This window comes from Ranitomeya imitator, chromosome 3, assembly GCF_032444005.1.
Source record: "Ranitomeya imitator isolate aRanImi1 chromosome 3, aRanImi1.pri, whole genome shotgun sequence".
In the NCBI taxonomy this organism is placed as follows: Eukaryota; Metazoa; Chordata; class Amphibia; order Anura; family Dendrobatidae; genus Ranitomeya; species Ranitomeya imitator.
In genome coordinates this window covers 216,764,727-216,781,598 of record NC_091284.1, presented here as the reverse complement: position 1 = coordinate 216,781,598, position 16,872 = coordinate 216,764,727, and positions in this window count along the sequence as shown.

Sequence of the window (16,872 nt, the reverse complement as noted above, 5' to 3'; positions counted from 1 at the left end):
AAATAATATTTTTTTCACCAGCTAAATATGAAACAGCCTGCTGTATCCCACGTTTTCATGTTGTGCTGTGGTGATATGAACCTGTCTCAAGACCTAACGCACATTAAAAAAAATGATAGTTTTTTCTGTTGCTGAATGTGACACAGCCTGCCGTTTCCTACATTGTCATGTTGTGGAGGTGATACGAACCTGTCTGCAGACCTAACGTGCATTGTTTAAATTAATTATAATTTTTTTCTGTTGCTGAATGTGATACAGCCCGCCATATCCCACGTTGTCATTTTATGGTGGTGATATGAACCTTTCTGCAGACCTAATGCGCATTAAAAAAAAAAATTCTGTTGCTAAATGTGAAACCGCTCGCCGTATCACACATTGTCATATTGTGGCTGCAATATCAAAAACTTGCCTGTCAGATCCTGATATTCTACAGTGCAGTGTGTCAGATCAGCGTTCTATTGTAATACAGTAATGTCCCATACCGGGACAATATAATAAAGTTTAAAAAAAACAATATTATAAAGTGTAAAAATATTTTTTTCAAAATCCTTAAATAAAGAAAAAAACAAATATTTTTCCAATAGATGCATTTTTTATGTAAATAACAAAAAAAATAAATAAAAGCACACATATTTGATACTGTTGCGTCCATATCGACCCGCTCTGTAAAACTGTCCCACTAGTTAACCCCTTAATTGAAAACCGTAAAAAATTAAAAATGAGGCTAAAAACAATGCTTCATCAACATACTGCCGAACAAAAGTGCAATAAAACGCGATCAAAAAGACGGATGTAAATAAATGTGGTACTACTGAAAATATCATCTTGTCCCGCAAAAAAAAACAAGCCATTATACAGCTCCATCAGCAGAAAAATAAGAAAGCTTTCAGAAAAAAGTGATGCAAAAATAATTATTTTTTCTATAAAAGTTTTTATTGTGTAACTGACAAGACATAAATAAAAGAGGTATCGCTGTAATCACACTGACCCGAAGAATAAAGCTGTCTCATCAATTTTACCACATGCGGAACGGTATATAAAAAAAGCTATTCCTGAATTGCTGAGTTTTTTTCATTCTCTCAAAAATCAGAATAGAAAGCGATCAAAAAATGTCATGTGCCCAAAAATGGTACCAATAAAAACGTCAGCTCGTCATGCAAAAAACAAGTTTTCACATGACTCTGTCAGCCGAAATATGAAAAAATTATAGCTCTCAAAATATGGTGATGCAAAAACTAGTTTTCGCAACAAGCACCTTTTAGTGTATGACAGCAGCCAAACATAAAAACCCTATATAAATCTGGTATCGCTGTAATCGCACCGACTCGAAGAATAAAGTCACCTAATCACTTATACCGCACAAGGAATGGCATAAAAAAATAAATAAAACCAATTCTTCACATGCTGTTGATTTTTTCATTCTGCCACCCAAAGATCGCAGTGAGGCTCGGCGCACATTTATCCTGTGCTGTACCCTGAGTTCTTACATCAGGGTTTCCGTGTAAATCTCTGAAATACATAAACAAAATTGTTGGTACCCCTCGTTTAATGACAGAAATCCCACAATGGTGACAGAAATAACTTGAATCTGACAAAAGTAATAATAAATAAAAAAAATTATGAAAATGAGCAAATGAAAGTCAGACATTGCTTTTCAACCATGCTTCCACAGAATTGTTTTAAAATATAAAACTCTTGAAATAGGTCTGGAATACGACAGAAATGATGGTACCCTTAACTTAATATTTTGTTGCACAACCTTTTGAGGCAAACACTGCAATCAAACGATTCCTGTAACTGTCAATGAAACTTCTGCACCTCTACAACAGGTATTTTGGCCCACTCCTCAAGAGTAAATTGCTCCAGTTGTCTCATGTGTGAAGGTTGCCTTTTCTAGACGGCATGATTCAGCTCTTTCCAAAGATGTTCAATAGGATTTAGATCAGGGCTCATAGAAAGCCACTTCACAATAGTCCAATGTTTTCCTCTTAGCCATTCTGTGTTTTTAGCTGTGTGTTTTGGGTCATTATCCTGTTGCAAAACCCATGACCTGCAACAAAGACCAAGCTTTCTGACACTGGGCAGCACCTTTCTCTCTAGAATCCCTTGATAGTCTTGAGATTTCATTGTACCCTGCACAGATTCTAGGCACCCCGTGCCAGATGCAGCAAAGCAGCCCCAGAACATAACAGAGCCTCCTCCATGTTTCACAGTAGGGACAGTGTTCTTTTCTTGATATGCTTCAGTTTTCCGTCTGTGAGCATAGAGCTGATGTGCCTTGCCGAAAAGTTACATTTTTGTCTTATCTGTCCATAGCACATTCTCCCAGAATCTTTGTCTCTTCTCAACATGTAGTTTGGCAAATTCCAGTCTGTCTTTTTTATGATTTTTTTTTTCAACAATGGGGTCCTCCTTTGTCATCTCCCATGAAGTTCATTTTGACTCATACAACGACGGATGCTGCGATCTGACACTGATGTTCCTTGAACTTGAAGTTTACCTTTAATCAACTTTTAAGCAATGTCTGATTTTCATTTGTTAATTTTCATAGATTGTTTATTATTACTTTTGTCAGATTAAAGTTATTTCTGTGACCATTGTGGGTCTTTCTGTCATTAAACGAGGGGTACCAACGATTTTGACCACGTGTGTATATGCATCAGACAGAACCCCCGCCGGAAGATTCCCTATAGTGAGGCAGATGGAGGCACTGTGGACGCCATAGGACCGCTGATCTGGTGGTGTCCATCTTTTTAGTGCCTTCGGCCACAGTTTTCTGCACTTCTAAAAAGGACACCGCTGAACAGATGCCAGACGGAGTCCAGAGTAATTCTGCTGCCTCATTATAGTGAATGTATTCCTCGGTTTCATCTGAATCACGTCACTCAGAGTTTTAGATGGGATCCCCAAAGTAAGGGGTCAGCGTAGAGCACCGGATAAATGTGATCCCAAACGTTATGTTAAATGTTCACAATAAAAGCTTTAACTCAATCAGCAAAAATAGCAAGCCCTCACTCATATCTGTCATCTGTTAATGGAAATATAGGGGGCTTCCACATTACTGGTAGCACAAAGGCTCTGGAAAGCTAAATGGCTCTTCACTTCTCAAACGAAATTCAGCAAATTCTCCACTCCCAAATCCAAATTTCCTCCCTCCCTTCTGAGCCCCAGTATGCCTAAACAACATTTAGAGCCGAGATGTTTGGCATTTCTGTAGTGAGGAGAGCCCGCCTAATTTACAGGTGCGTGTCCAGAAGCATGAGCTGGGCATAATGTACTGGTGACTGCAACATACTGGTCACTACAGCGTACTGGTCACTACAACAGCAGTTTGCAAGTTTCACTCAGCAACATCCACTGCTGCCTGTTTCTGGAAAACACCCATGGAATAAAAAATGTCATTACACATGTAGATAAATTCCCAAAGGGTTGTATTTCCACAATGAGGTCACATGAGGGGGGATTCTGCTTTTCGCTTTCAAAATATTTTATTGAATTTTAAATAATTAAACAAGAAAATCAAAATCAAAAGGAGGGGATGGGAAATAGGGGGGGGGGGGGGAAGGGATTTTTTCGCTTTCAAAATATTTTATTGAACTTTAAATAATTAAACAGGAACATCAAAATCAAAAGGAGGGGATGGGAAATAGGGGGGGGGGGGGAGATTCTGCTTTTCTAGCACTTAGGGGCTCTTTATATGGAATCTGCAAACTAGTCTAAGAAAAGCTATGCTACAGGAGGCAAATAGTGTTCCGTCTCTCCCGAGTCTCTCCATACGGCAAAATAGTAATGTACAGCCACATGTGGGGTATTTTTACATTTAGCAGAAATTCTGGGACAAATTCTGGTGCTATTTTTACCCATTTCCCAGTGTAAAACTTGGGGCAAACACACAGTCATGGTGGTAAAAATGTGAATTATTTTTTCTTCACTTCCCTATTATATAAAAGTGTGTGACACACCTGTGGTGTCAATATAATCACTGCACCCCTAGATGAATTCATTGAGAGGTTTATTTGGTGAAATGGGGTCACTTATGAGGGGTTCTGCTGCTTTGGCACATCAGGGGCTCTGTCAATGTAACATGGCACCCTCAAAGAAATGCAGCAAAATCTGCACTGTAAAATGGCGCTACTTCCCTTCTGAGCTTTGCATTATGCCTCAAAAGTAATTTTTGACCACATACGGGGTATCGGTGAACTCAGGCGAAATTGCACAACAACCTTTGGGTTCATTTTTTCCTTTTGCCCTTGTGAAAATACAAAATTTGTAGCTAAAAATGATTTTTGTGGGAAATATTATATTTTTTTTATTTTCACAGGTTAACTTTATAAACGTCTGTGAAACACCTGAGGGTTTAAGGTGCGCAGTACACATCTAGATAAGGTCCTAAAGGGGTCTAGTTTCCAAAATGGTATCATTTGTGGGAGTTTTCACTGTTTAAGCACATCAGGGGCTCTTCAAACACGACATGGTGCCCGCTAATTATTCCATCAAATTTTGTATTCAAAAAGTCAAATGGCACTCCTTCCTTTCCAAGCCCTGCCGTGCACCCAAAAAGTAGTATCGGCATGCTCAGGAGAAATTGCACAACAAATTATATGGAGCAATTTCTCCTGTTAACCTTATGAAAATACAAAATTTGGAGCTAAAAAAGATTTATCTGGGAAAAATGTGATTTTCTTTTAATTTTCACAGCTGTACGTCATAATCTTCTTCTGTGCAGCATCTGTGGGTTCAAGGTGCTCAATTCACATCTAGATAAATTCTGTAAGCGGTCTAGTTTCCAAAATTGTGTCACTTGTTGGGGTTTCCACTGTTTAGGCACATCAGGGGCTCTCCAAACGCGACATGGCATCTGCTACTTATTCCAGCAAATTTTACATTCAAAAAGTGAAATGGCGCTCCTTCCATTTTCGAGCTTTTCCTTTAAACGTAATTTTTTTTACGTTTGCAAGGGTAAAGGTAATATTATAATATGTAATAAGAAAACTTTCTCAGAATCACTGGGGTCGGTTGAATCGTTCCAGAGTTATGACCTCATAAAGTGGCAGTGGTCAGAATTGTGAAAATTAGCCTGGTCAGGAAGGGGAAGATAGGCTTCGGGGTAAAGGGGTTAAACAAAAAAGAACATAGACATGTTTGGTGTCTGTGCACTCGTAATGATCTGGAGAATCATACTAGCAGGTCAGTTTTATTATTTAGTGAACATGGTAAAAAGAACACAACCAAAAGTAGACCCCCTAAGGAATTTATCTAGATGTGTTTTGAGCGCTTTGACCCACCCAAGGGCTTCACAGAAGTTTATAATGCAGAGCCGTAAAAATAAAACAAAAATTTTTTCCCACAAAAATTATTTTTTAGCCCCCAGTTTTGTATTTTCCCGAGGGTAAGAAGAGAAATTCGACCCCAAAAGTTGTTGTCCAATTTGTCCTGAGTGCGCTGATACCCCATATGTGGGGGGGAACCACTGTTTGGCCGCATGGGAGGGCTCGGAAGGGAAGGAGCATCATTTGGAATGCAGACTTAGATGGAATGGTCTGCAGGCGTCACATTGCGTTTGCAGAGCCCCTAATGTACCTAAACAGTAGAAACCCCCCACAAGTGACCCCATATTGGAAACTAGACCCCCCAGGCAAGTCATCTAGATGTGTTGTGAGAACTTTGAGTCCCCAAGTGTTTCACTACAGTTTATAACGCAGAGCCTTGAAAATAAAAAATCTTTTTTTTCCCACAAAAAATATTTTTTAGCCCCCAGTTTTGTATTTTCCCAAGGGTAACAGGAGAAATTGGACCCCAGAAGTTGTTGTCCTATTTGTCCTGATTACGCTGATACCGCATATGTTGGGGTAAACCCCTGTTTAGGCACATGGGCGAGCTCGGAAGGGAAGGAGTACTGTTTTACTTTTTCAACGCAGAATTGGCTGGAATTGAGATCGGACGCCATGTCGCGTTTGGAGAGCCCCTGATGTGCCTAAACAGTGGAAACCCCTCAATTATAACTGAAACCCTAATCCAAACACACCCCTAACCCTAATCCCAACAGTAACCCTAACCACACCTCTAACCCTGACACACCCCTAACCCTAATCCCAACCCTATTCCCAAATGTAAATGTAATCTAAACCCTAACCGTAACTTTAGCCCCAACCCTAACCCTAACTTTAGCCCCAACCCTAACTGTGGCCCTAACCCTAACCCTAACCCTAGCCCTAACCCTAGCCCTAACCTTAGCCCTAACGCTAATGGGAAAATGGAAATAAATACATTTTTAAAATTTTTCCCTAACTAAGGGGGTGATGAAGGGGGGTTTGATTTACTTTTATAGCGGGTTTTTTAGCGGATTTTTATGATTGGCAGCCGTCACACACTGAAAGATGCTTTTTATTGCAAAAAATATTTTTTGCGTTACCACATTTTGAGAGCTATAATTTTTCCATATTTTGGTCCACAGAGTTATGTGAGGTCTTGTTTGTTGCGGGACGAGTTGACGTTTTTATTGGTAACATTTTCGGGCACATGACATTTTTAGATTGCTTTTTATTATGATTTTTGTGAGGCAGAATGACCAAAAACCAGCTATTCATGAATTTCTTTTGGGGGAGGCGTTTATACCGTTCCGCGTTTGGTAAAATTGATAAAGCAGTTTTATTCTTCGGGTCAGTACGATTACAGCGATACCTCATTTATATCATTTTTTTATGTTTTGGCGCTTTTATACGATAAAAACTATTTTATAGAAAAAATAATTATTTTTGCATCGCTTTATTCTCAGGACTATAACTTTTTTATTTTTTCGCTGATGATGCTGTATGGTGGCTCGTTTTTTGCGGGACAAGATGACGCTTTCAGCAGTACCATGGTTATTTATATCTGTCTTTTTGATCGCGTGTTATTCCACTTTTTGTTCGGCGGTATGATAATAAAACGTTGTTTTTTGCCTTGTTTTTTTTTTTTTTTTCTTACGGTGTTTACTGAAGGGGTTAACTAGTGGGCCAATTTTATAGGACGGGTCGTTACGGACGTGGCGATACTAAATATGTGTACTTGTATTGTTTTTTTTTATTATTTAGATAAAGAAATGTATTTATGGGAATAATATTTTTTTTTTCATTATTTAGGAATATTTTTTGTACACATTTGGAAAATTTTTTTTTAACTTTTTTACTTTGTACCAGGAAGGGACATCACAGATCGATGATCTGACAGTTTGCACAGCACTCTGTCAGATCACCGATCTGACATGCAGCACTGCAGGCTTCACAGTGCCTGCTCTGAGCAGGCTCTGTGAAGCCACCTCCCTCCCTGCAGGACCCGGATGCCGCGGCCATCTTGGATCCGGGTCCAGCAAGGAGAAAGGAGGTAGGAGATCCTCGCAGCAACGCGATCACATCACGTTGCTGCGGGGGGCTGAGAGAAGCCCGCAGGGAGCCCCCTCCCTGCGCAATGCTTCCCTATACCGCCTGCACATCGCGATCATGTTTGATCGTGGTGTGCCGGGGGTTAATGTGCCGGGTGTGGTCCGTGACCGCTCCTGGCACATAGTGCCGGATGTCAGCTGCGATAGGCAGCTGACACCCGGCCGCGATCGGCCGCGCTCCCCCCGTGAGCGCGGCCGATCGCCTATGACGTACTATCCCGTCGGTGGGAATTAAAGCCCACCCCACCTCGACGGGATAGTACGTCATATTGGATTAAGGGGTTAAACTCCTACCAAGCCGCCTCTCCACATCATGTCTGTTCATTCATGTTTTGAATAAAGGACATTGTTTTTCAGCAACATTAGGGTGAGTGCCACTTCTATTTTTCTTCCATTGGATAATAAAATAGTTATGTTCCAAATTAAATAAAATACTTTCCACAATGAACTGGATCTGTGTTTTCTTGTAGATGGCCAATTTATTGAGATAATGTTCTGCCGCTTCACACCCTTTTGAATGGTCTATTACTGTATACAGTGATTTAATATCCAATGTCCCCAATATGAAGCCACTTTCCCATTGTATTTTTTCCAATATTTGGAGCACCTGACTGGTGTCTTTGAGGTAGGCGGGAATAATGGACATGCATTTTTGAAGATGTGTGTCGACATAGCGTGATAAATTGGATGTCAAGCAGTTAATACCCGAATTGATAGGCCTCCCAGGTGGACGCGTTGCATCTTTATGAACTTTAGGGAGGTAGTAAAACACTGCCACACTGGAAGTTTTGTTCATGATGAATAGAAATTCTTTTTTATTTACAATACCTAAAGATTTACCTCGTGATATTAAGACATTTAGATTTTTTACATAGCGTTCAGTAGGGTCACTGTTTAATTTCCTGTAGGTGATCTCATCATTCAGGAGTCTATCAGATTCCTCCTGATATGCGGTCTTGTTGAGAATAACAATCCCACCTTCTTTATCTGCTGGACATACAGATGCCACAGACAGGACTGTCAGTGATGCAGATTTGCCAATCTTAATCTCCCACTTGTTTTATTTTTTTCTGGGAGAATTTTGAAGAAATCAGGGCCACTATATCAGAGTATATTTTCTGTGGCAGAAAATGAAAGACAGATGCCACAGACAGGACTGGCAGTGATGCAGATTTGCCAATCTTTATCTTCCACTTGTTTTTTTTTTTTCTGGGAAAATTGTGAAGAAATCAGGGCCACTGTATTTGAGTTTATTTTCTGTGGCAGAAAATGAAAGAGATGCCACAGACAGGACTGGCAGTGATGCAGATTTGCCAATCTTAACCTCCCACTTGTTTTATTTTTTTTTCTGGGAGAATTGTGAAGAAATCAGGGCCACTGTATTTGAGTTTATTTTCTGTGGCAGAAAATGAAAGACAGATGCCAGAGACAGGACTGGCAGGGATGCAGATTTGCCAATCTTAATCTCCAACTTGTTTTTTTTTCTGGGAGAATTGTGAAGAAATGAGGGCCACTGTATTTGAGTATATTTTCTGTGGCAGAAAATGAAAGACAGATGCCACAGACAGGACTGGCAGTGATGCAGATTTGCCAATCTTAATCTCCCACTTGTTTTATTTTTTTTCTGGGAGAATTGTGAAGAAATCAGGGCCACTGTATTAGAGTATATTTTCTGTGGCAGAAAATGAAAGACAGATGCCACAGACAGGACTGGCAGTGATGCAGATTTGCCAATCTTTATCTCCCACTTGTTTTATTTTTTTCTGGGAGAATTTTGAAGAAATCAGGGCCACTATATTAGAGTATATTTTCTGTGGCAGAAAATGAAAGACAGATGCCACAGACAGGACTGGCAGGGATGCAGATTTGCCAATCTTTATCTCCCACTTTTTTTTTTTTCTGGGAGAATTGTGAAGAAATCAGGGCCACTGTATTTGAGTTTATTTTCTGTGGCAGAAAATGAAAGAGATGCCACAGACAGGACTGGCAGTGATGCAGATTTGCCAATCTTAACCTCCCACTTGTTTTATTTTTTTTTCTGGGAGAATTGTGAAGAAATCAGGGCCACTGTATTTGAGTTTATTTTCTGTGGCAGAAAATGAAAGACAGATGCCAGAGACAGGACTGGCAGGGATGCAGATTTGCCAATCTTAATCTCCAACTTGTTTTTTTTTTCTGGGAGAATTGTGAAGAAATGAGGGCCACTGTATTAGAGTATATTTTCTGTGGCAGAAAATGAAAGACAGATGCCACAGACAGGACTGGCAGTGATGCAGGTTTGCCAATCTTAATCTCCCACTTGTTTTATTTTTTTTCTGGGAGAATTGTGAATAAATCAGGGCCACTGTATTAGAGTATATTTTCTGTGGCAGAAAATGAAAGACAGATGCCACAGACAGGACTGGCAGTGATGCAGATTTGCCAATCTTTATCTCCCACTTGTTTTATTTTTTTTTTGTTCTGGGAGAATTGTGAAGAAATCAGGGCCACTGTATTTGAGTTTATTTTCTGTGGCAGAAAATGAAAGACAGATGCCACAGACAGGACTGGCAGGGATGCAGATTTGCCAATCTTAATCTCCCACTTGTTTTTTTTTTTTTTTTCTGGGAGAATTGTGAAGAAATCAGGGCCAGTGTATTAGAGTATATTTTCTGTGGCAGAAAATGAAAGACATGCCACAGACAGGACTGGCAATGATGCAGATTTGCCAATCTTTATCTCCCACTTGTTTTATTTTTTTTTCTGGGAGAATTGTGAAGAAATCAGGGCCACTGTATTTGAGTTTATTTTCTGTGGCAGAAAATGAAATGAAAGACAGATGCCACAGACAGGACTGGCAGTGATGCAGATTTGCCAATCTTAATCTCTCACTTGTTTTATTTTTTCTGGGAGAATTGTGAATAAATCAGGCCCACTGTATTAGAGTATATTTTCTGTGGCAGAAAGTGGCTTGAAGAGATATAACAAAAAAAAAAGGGACTGTACTACAATTACTATCTCCCTACAGTAATCTCAGAAAAGTATGGCAGGCAGCAATAAAAAGGACTGCTCTGCTGCACACAAAAGTCTAAAGTGTGGACAAACAAACAAGATGGCTGTGCAGAAAGGAAGGAACAACAGGATTTGTGCTTTGAAAAAAGCAGTTGGTTTGCACAGCGGCGTACAAACAGCAATGCAGCTATCAGGGAGCCTTCTAGGGCAGCCCAATAAGCTACAGAGCTGATGAACAAAAATTTAGCCTCCACTGTCCCTGCAAACAAAAGTTGGTGTTGGACAGTGGAAGTCGCTACAGCACAAGCGGTTTGGGGGTTAATGTACCCTGCCTAACGCTATCCCTGCTTCTGACAAAGCGGCAGCAAACTCTCCCTATACTCAGATCGGCCGCAGTAAGATGGCGGTCGGCGTGCACGCCCCTTTATAGCCCCTGTGACGCCGCAGAAAGCAAGCCAATCACTGCAATGCCCTTCTCTAAGATGGTGGGGAGTCGGACCAGGACCTATGTCATCACGCTGCCCACACTCTGCGTCCACCTTCATTGGCTGAGAAATGGAGCTGAACGCGTCATAGAAACGCGACTTTGGCGCGAAGGTCGCCGACCGCGTGGCCGACCCCACACAGGGATCGGATCGGGTTTCATGAAACCCGACTTTGCCAAAAGTCGGCGACTTATGAAAATGACCGATCCGTTTCGCTCAACCCTAGTCATGACCTTTTGTAGTCCAAAGAAAAGAATGTTAGTTGGTCTCCCCCATGCGCAAAAAATGGGCTGCAACGGGCATCAATGTCTTACCCTTTTTGAAATCAGATTGATGGTTGATAGATGTTTTTGCTCGTTTCCTGAGCTCCTGGGAGGTTTTTCCCATGTAGACATTATCACATGGACAACTAATGGCATATATGACATGCCTCTCACCTAATGCCTGCTGTATCCCACAATGTCATTTTGTGTCGGTGATATGGACCTTTCTGCAGATCTAACGCGCATTAAAAAAATATATAATTTTTTCTGTTGCTAAATATGATACAGCACGCCATATCCCACGGTGTCATGTGGCGGTGATATAAACCAGACTGCACACCAAACAAACATTAAAAAAATCTATAATTTTTTCTGTTGCTGAATATGATATAGCCCGCCGTATCCCACATTGTCATTTTGCGGCAGTGATATGAAACTGTCTGCAGACCTAACGAGCATTAAAAAATATATATAATTGTTTCTGTTGCTAAATGTGAGACAGCCTGCTGTACTCCACATTGTCATGTTGTGGCAGCGATATGAACCTGTCTAGAGACCTAACGCACATTTAAAAAATGGTAGTTTTTTCTGTTGCTGAATGTGATATAGCCCGCCGTATCACACGTTGTAATTTTATGGCGGTGATATGAAGCTGTCTGCAGACCTCAAGCACATTAAAATATTATTTTTTTTCTGTTGATAAATGTGGTATAGCCCACTATATCAACCTTTTCATTTAGTGGAGTTGAAATTGTTCTGTGTGCAGAGATGTTGCACATTAAAATTAATTTATTTTATTTTTTTTACAAACTTGATGCATCTTTGGCATCCAATTTCTCAAGGGCATCTTTTATGCTTACCTTCAAATGCGGATCTGTTACACCTATCTTCTGAAGAGCATCAAACGCTGTCTGGTAATTGGTGTTGGTTAAATGAGTAATCGTTGTAGGGTGGACCCTGGATCTCCTACCTCCCATAACCTCCCTGTTCTTCATCCTGTGGTCCGATCCTATTTCCGCTGTCGTCATGGCCCTTTTACTAATCAGTTCATGTAACGACACGTCGGCCATATTTCTGGGGCAACCTGCACCTTACCAGCAGCAAATGTAGGAAAGAGGGCGTTACAACGTCACTGACAATCTAGAATATACAGGCCTCATCCACCCTAAAAATATTTTTTTTTATGTTACTAACCGAATACAGAAGGGGAGATCTCAGTTTGAAATTGTTTTCAGTATCTAGCCACTGTTATACAGGCCTCATCGACAGTCCAAAAAAAATTCTTCTGTTACTAACGTCATACAGTAGGGCACATCTCACTTTGAAATAGTTTGGATCATATCTTCTTTGTCATCCAGCCCTCACTTAAACAGTCCTGTCTTCTGTTACTAACATAATACAGTAGGGGACATCTCACTTAGAAATAGTTTTTAGCATGTAGTCAATGTCATACTGGTCTCATCGACAGGCCCAAAAAAATTATTTTGTTACTAACGTCTTACGATATGGAACATCTCACTTTGAAATTGTTTGGAGCATATCTTCTTTGTCACCAAACCCTCACTTAAACAATTCTTTCTATTGTAACAAACGTAATACAGTAGGGTACATCTCACTTAGAAATTCTTTGTAGCGTCTTGTCAATGTTACACAGGCCTCATCGACAGGTGAAAAAAATCTTCTGTTACTAACGTCATACAGTATGGGGATATCTCACTTTGAAATTGTTTGGAGCATGTAGTCAATGTTATACAGGCCCCATCAACAGGCCCCCCAAAAATTCTTCTGTTACTAATGTCACACAGTAGGGGACCTCTCGCTTAGAAATTGTTTGTAACATCTAGTCAATGTTATACAGGCCTCATCAACAGGCCAAAAAATGTCTTCTGTTACTAACGTCATACAGTAGGGGACATCCCACTTTGAAATTGTTTGGAGCATGTAGTCAATGTTATATAGACCTCATCGACAAACCCCAAAAATGTTTCAGTTACTAACGTAATACAGTAGGAGACATCTTATGTACAAATTGTTTGGAACATGTAGTCAGTTATACAGGCCTCATCCACACAAAAAAAAAAAAAATCTGTTACTAATGTGATACAGTAGGGGACATCTCACGTAGAAATTGTTTGTAACATCTAGTCAATGTTATACAGGCCTCATCGACAGGCCAAAAAATGTCTTCTGTTACAAACGTCATACAGTAGGGGACATCACACTTTGAAATTTTTTGGAGCATGTAGTCATTTTTATACAGGCCTCATCGACAGGCCCAAAAAATGTTTCTGTTACTAACGTAATACAGTAGGAGACATCTTATGTACAAATTGTTTGGAACGTAGTCAATGTTATACAGGCCTCATCCACACCAAAAAACTAAAAAAATCTGTTACTAATGTGATACAGAAGGGGACATCTTGCACATTGAACAAGTCTGCAGGAACCTGTTCACACACCACCAAGAAACTTGAAGACATAAGAGAGCACAGTGAGGTCAAAAATACTGTTGTAAAAAAAAATCACAGCAATAAGCAAGTGCTAGTCAAAAGATGGAAAAAACAGGGTATTTAGTTGATACTTTTTTTTGCAAAAAAATGTATACTAAGCTGCTCCACCAATTGTCAAGGTATACCCATATAGAGCAGTCCTACCTAATGTATATAATCCCTATCTGATTTATTTAAAAACCTGATCATCTGTATAGTACCTGTATAAGCAGGCTTCAGAGAGGGAATTTTCATGTGGACATGCTGGATGAAACAGCTTTGATGCAAATGACCCATAAGGAGTGGTGGACTCCCTTGTCTTGAAGAAACAAGAGAACAATTACAGAACCATAAACACATGGGCTACTTGCACAATGAATAAGTCTGTTGGAACCTGTTCACACACCACCAAGAAACGTGAAGACACAAAAGAGCACAGTGAGGTCAAAAATACTCTGTTGTAAAAAAATCACAGTAATAAGCAAGTGCTAGACAAAAGATGGAAAAAACAGGGTATTTAGTTGATACTTTTTTTTGCAAAAAAATGTATACTAAGCTGCTCCACCAATTGTCAAGGTATACCCATATAGAGCAGTCCTACCTAATGTATATAATCCCTATCTGATGTATTTAAAAACCTGATCATCTGTATAGTACCTGTATAAGCAGGGTTCAGAGAGGGAATTTTCATGTGGACATGCTGGATGGAACAGCTTTGATGCAAATGACCCATAAGCAGTGGTGGACTCCCTAGTCTTGTAGAAACAAGAGAACAATTACAGAACCATAAACACATGGGCTACTTGCACAATTAACAAGTCTGTAGGAACCTGTTCACACACCACCTAGAAACTTGAAGACACAAAAGAGCACAGTAAAGTAAAAAAAAACTCTGTTGTAAAAAAAATCACAATAATAAGCAAGTGCTAGTCAAAAGATGGAAAAAACAGGATATTTAGTTATTTTTCATATAAGCCTAATCCACACTGAAACAATTCTTCTGTGAGTAACATGATTCATAATGCCATATTTAACCTTCTAATTTTGTGCTTTTGAAACTCAGCTGTAGGCAGAGGTTGTTCAGAGTAAAAAAATCTAATTTTTAGTTGCTAATAGTGTGCTCCTAGCACACTATCTGAGCAACATGACTGGGAAAAAAGCGAGGTTGTGGTGCAAGGGGGATTAGGCTTGGTGTTCGAGGTGCACAAGAATCTACACAACAGAATGACAAAAGGGTCCAAAAAGTATGTAGAAAAATACAATTTTATTAATTAAAAAAGACCAAAAATTAGGCGAAAATTCAAAGTGCAAGAGAAAGATGTGCAACAGATTGAACATATATAATGGAATGTTGTAAAAGTAAGGACGCGCCAGGACATTGGGAATGAGCAAAGCAAATAGTATAACCTCATACCAGGGCAAAAAAGTATCTATTTAACCGTATAAAACCCAAACTGACAAGGGGTTAACAATAATTAAAGCCCTAACGTGCCTTCACTCAGTGGCGTAGTAAATACGTACAGCACCATACATAATATAGGATTACCGCCTTAGAGTAAAAGTATAGCCATAATTACCAAAATGCAGGCGATTCCAGGCACCAACACACCAATGACCCGGCCCGTCCGCCCCGACGCGCGTTTCGGACTTTCCTTCTTCCAAGGGGGCCTGGATATGTAGTCAATGTTATACAGGCCTCATCCACACCCAAAAAAAAATCTGTTACTAATGTCATACATGTGCTCCTAGCACACTATCTGAGCAACATGACTGGGAAAAAGCGAGGTCGTGGTGGAAGGGGGATTAGGCTTGGTGTTCGAGGTGTATGTGGGGTAGGTGTTAATGTTTCTGAAAGCAATAGTGAACCACTAACATGATGTCCTATCCAAAGACAACTTACAACTTCTATTACTGGATGTTGTAGTTTTTAGTGTGCTGTATTGTTCTCACGTTATTGCAGTCTCATATCTTTAGTGGGGCTAATGTACCTGCTGTTGCTGCTGCTGCTGCTGGAGATGTTAACACTAATTTGTGGAAATGTGAACAGTCCTGCTTGGTTGTCTATCTGCTGGGTTGGTGTAGTGGGTCCCTATTAGATTATTTCTGCTGTGGTGAAATTGATTTCACTTTGTTGATGTGTGCAAATACATTTTGTAAATGTGTAGGTTCAGCATTGGGCTTTCTTCATGTGTGTTGCCTGTAGCAGTAGGCCTCCGATACCAGCAGCCCTCCACTCTCTTTGAGTCAACTACCCGTGTTACTATCCTTACATTTTTCTGACAATAGTAATATACAAAATTTATATGTGTGCCACCTGAGTGTGGCTGAGAATCACTTTCAAATTTTGGAGGGGTTTTATCACTTAGCGCCAATAATTTAACATTCGCTTTACAGACATTACTGGCACTGTCACCATTGAGACTCACAATCTAAACTACTGGCAACCCAGTAGTCAGCCCTATTTGAAATCATAACTATTCGTGTAACAATCATATTGCAGATAGTGCTGCATGAAGGCCCTCATGGGTCAGTCTCTTTCATGAGGTCCAACTCCACAGTGTGTTGGTGGTTGTATAACACTCAAGCTTTCTTCCTCCATGCCCTCCTGACAACTATGGACAACATAGGTTAAGATAACTAATAGTTAGTGTACGGCTTATCCATATCCAGATTAGAGCACATGGAATATGTGTATATCCCACCATACGATCACTCCTAACTCCATGATAACCCTACACTCCTCATTGCCAACATCAATCCTGTTTTTAACCCAATAAATAAATACAGGCCAATTGGACGCCATTCTTCTTTTGAGGTTCACACCATTAGGTTGTTCCATCCCCTCTTCCTCAGAGTAGCAGTCATATACCTGCCCCTAGGCTCACCCACTTCCTTGACCACTTTTATGCGTTGCTGCCAAACTTCATGCCCTCAGAATTGACAACCCTTATCCCAGGAGACTTCAACAGCTCCACCTCCCCAACTGCATCCCAGCTTCTATCTCTAACCAATTCTCGTAGCCTCTCACAGCTTTCAATCCTAAGACACACCAAGACGGTAACACCCCTGATCTGGACTTTGTCCGGCTCAGTTCGATCTCCTACTACTGTGCAGTGCATGATCAGCAAGTCTTTCTGTCTACAGAGCTGACAGTTTCTATAGCATGCAGATGCTGCTTCATCTTCATGCTATAGAAACGATCAGCCTGCAAAAATTATAGTCCC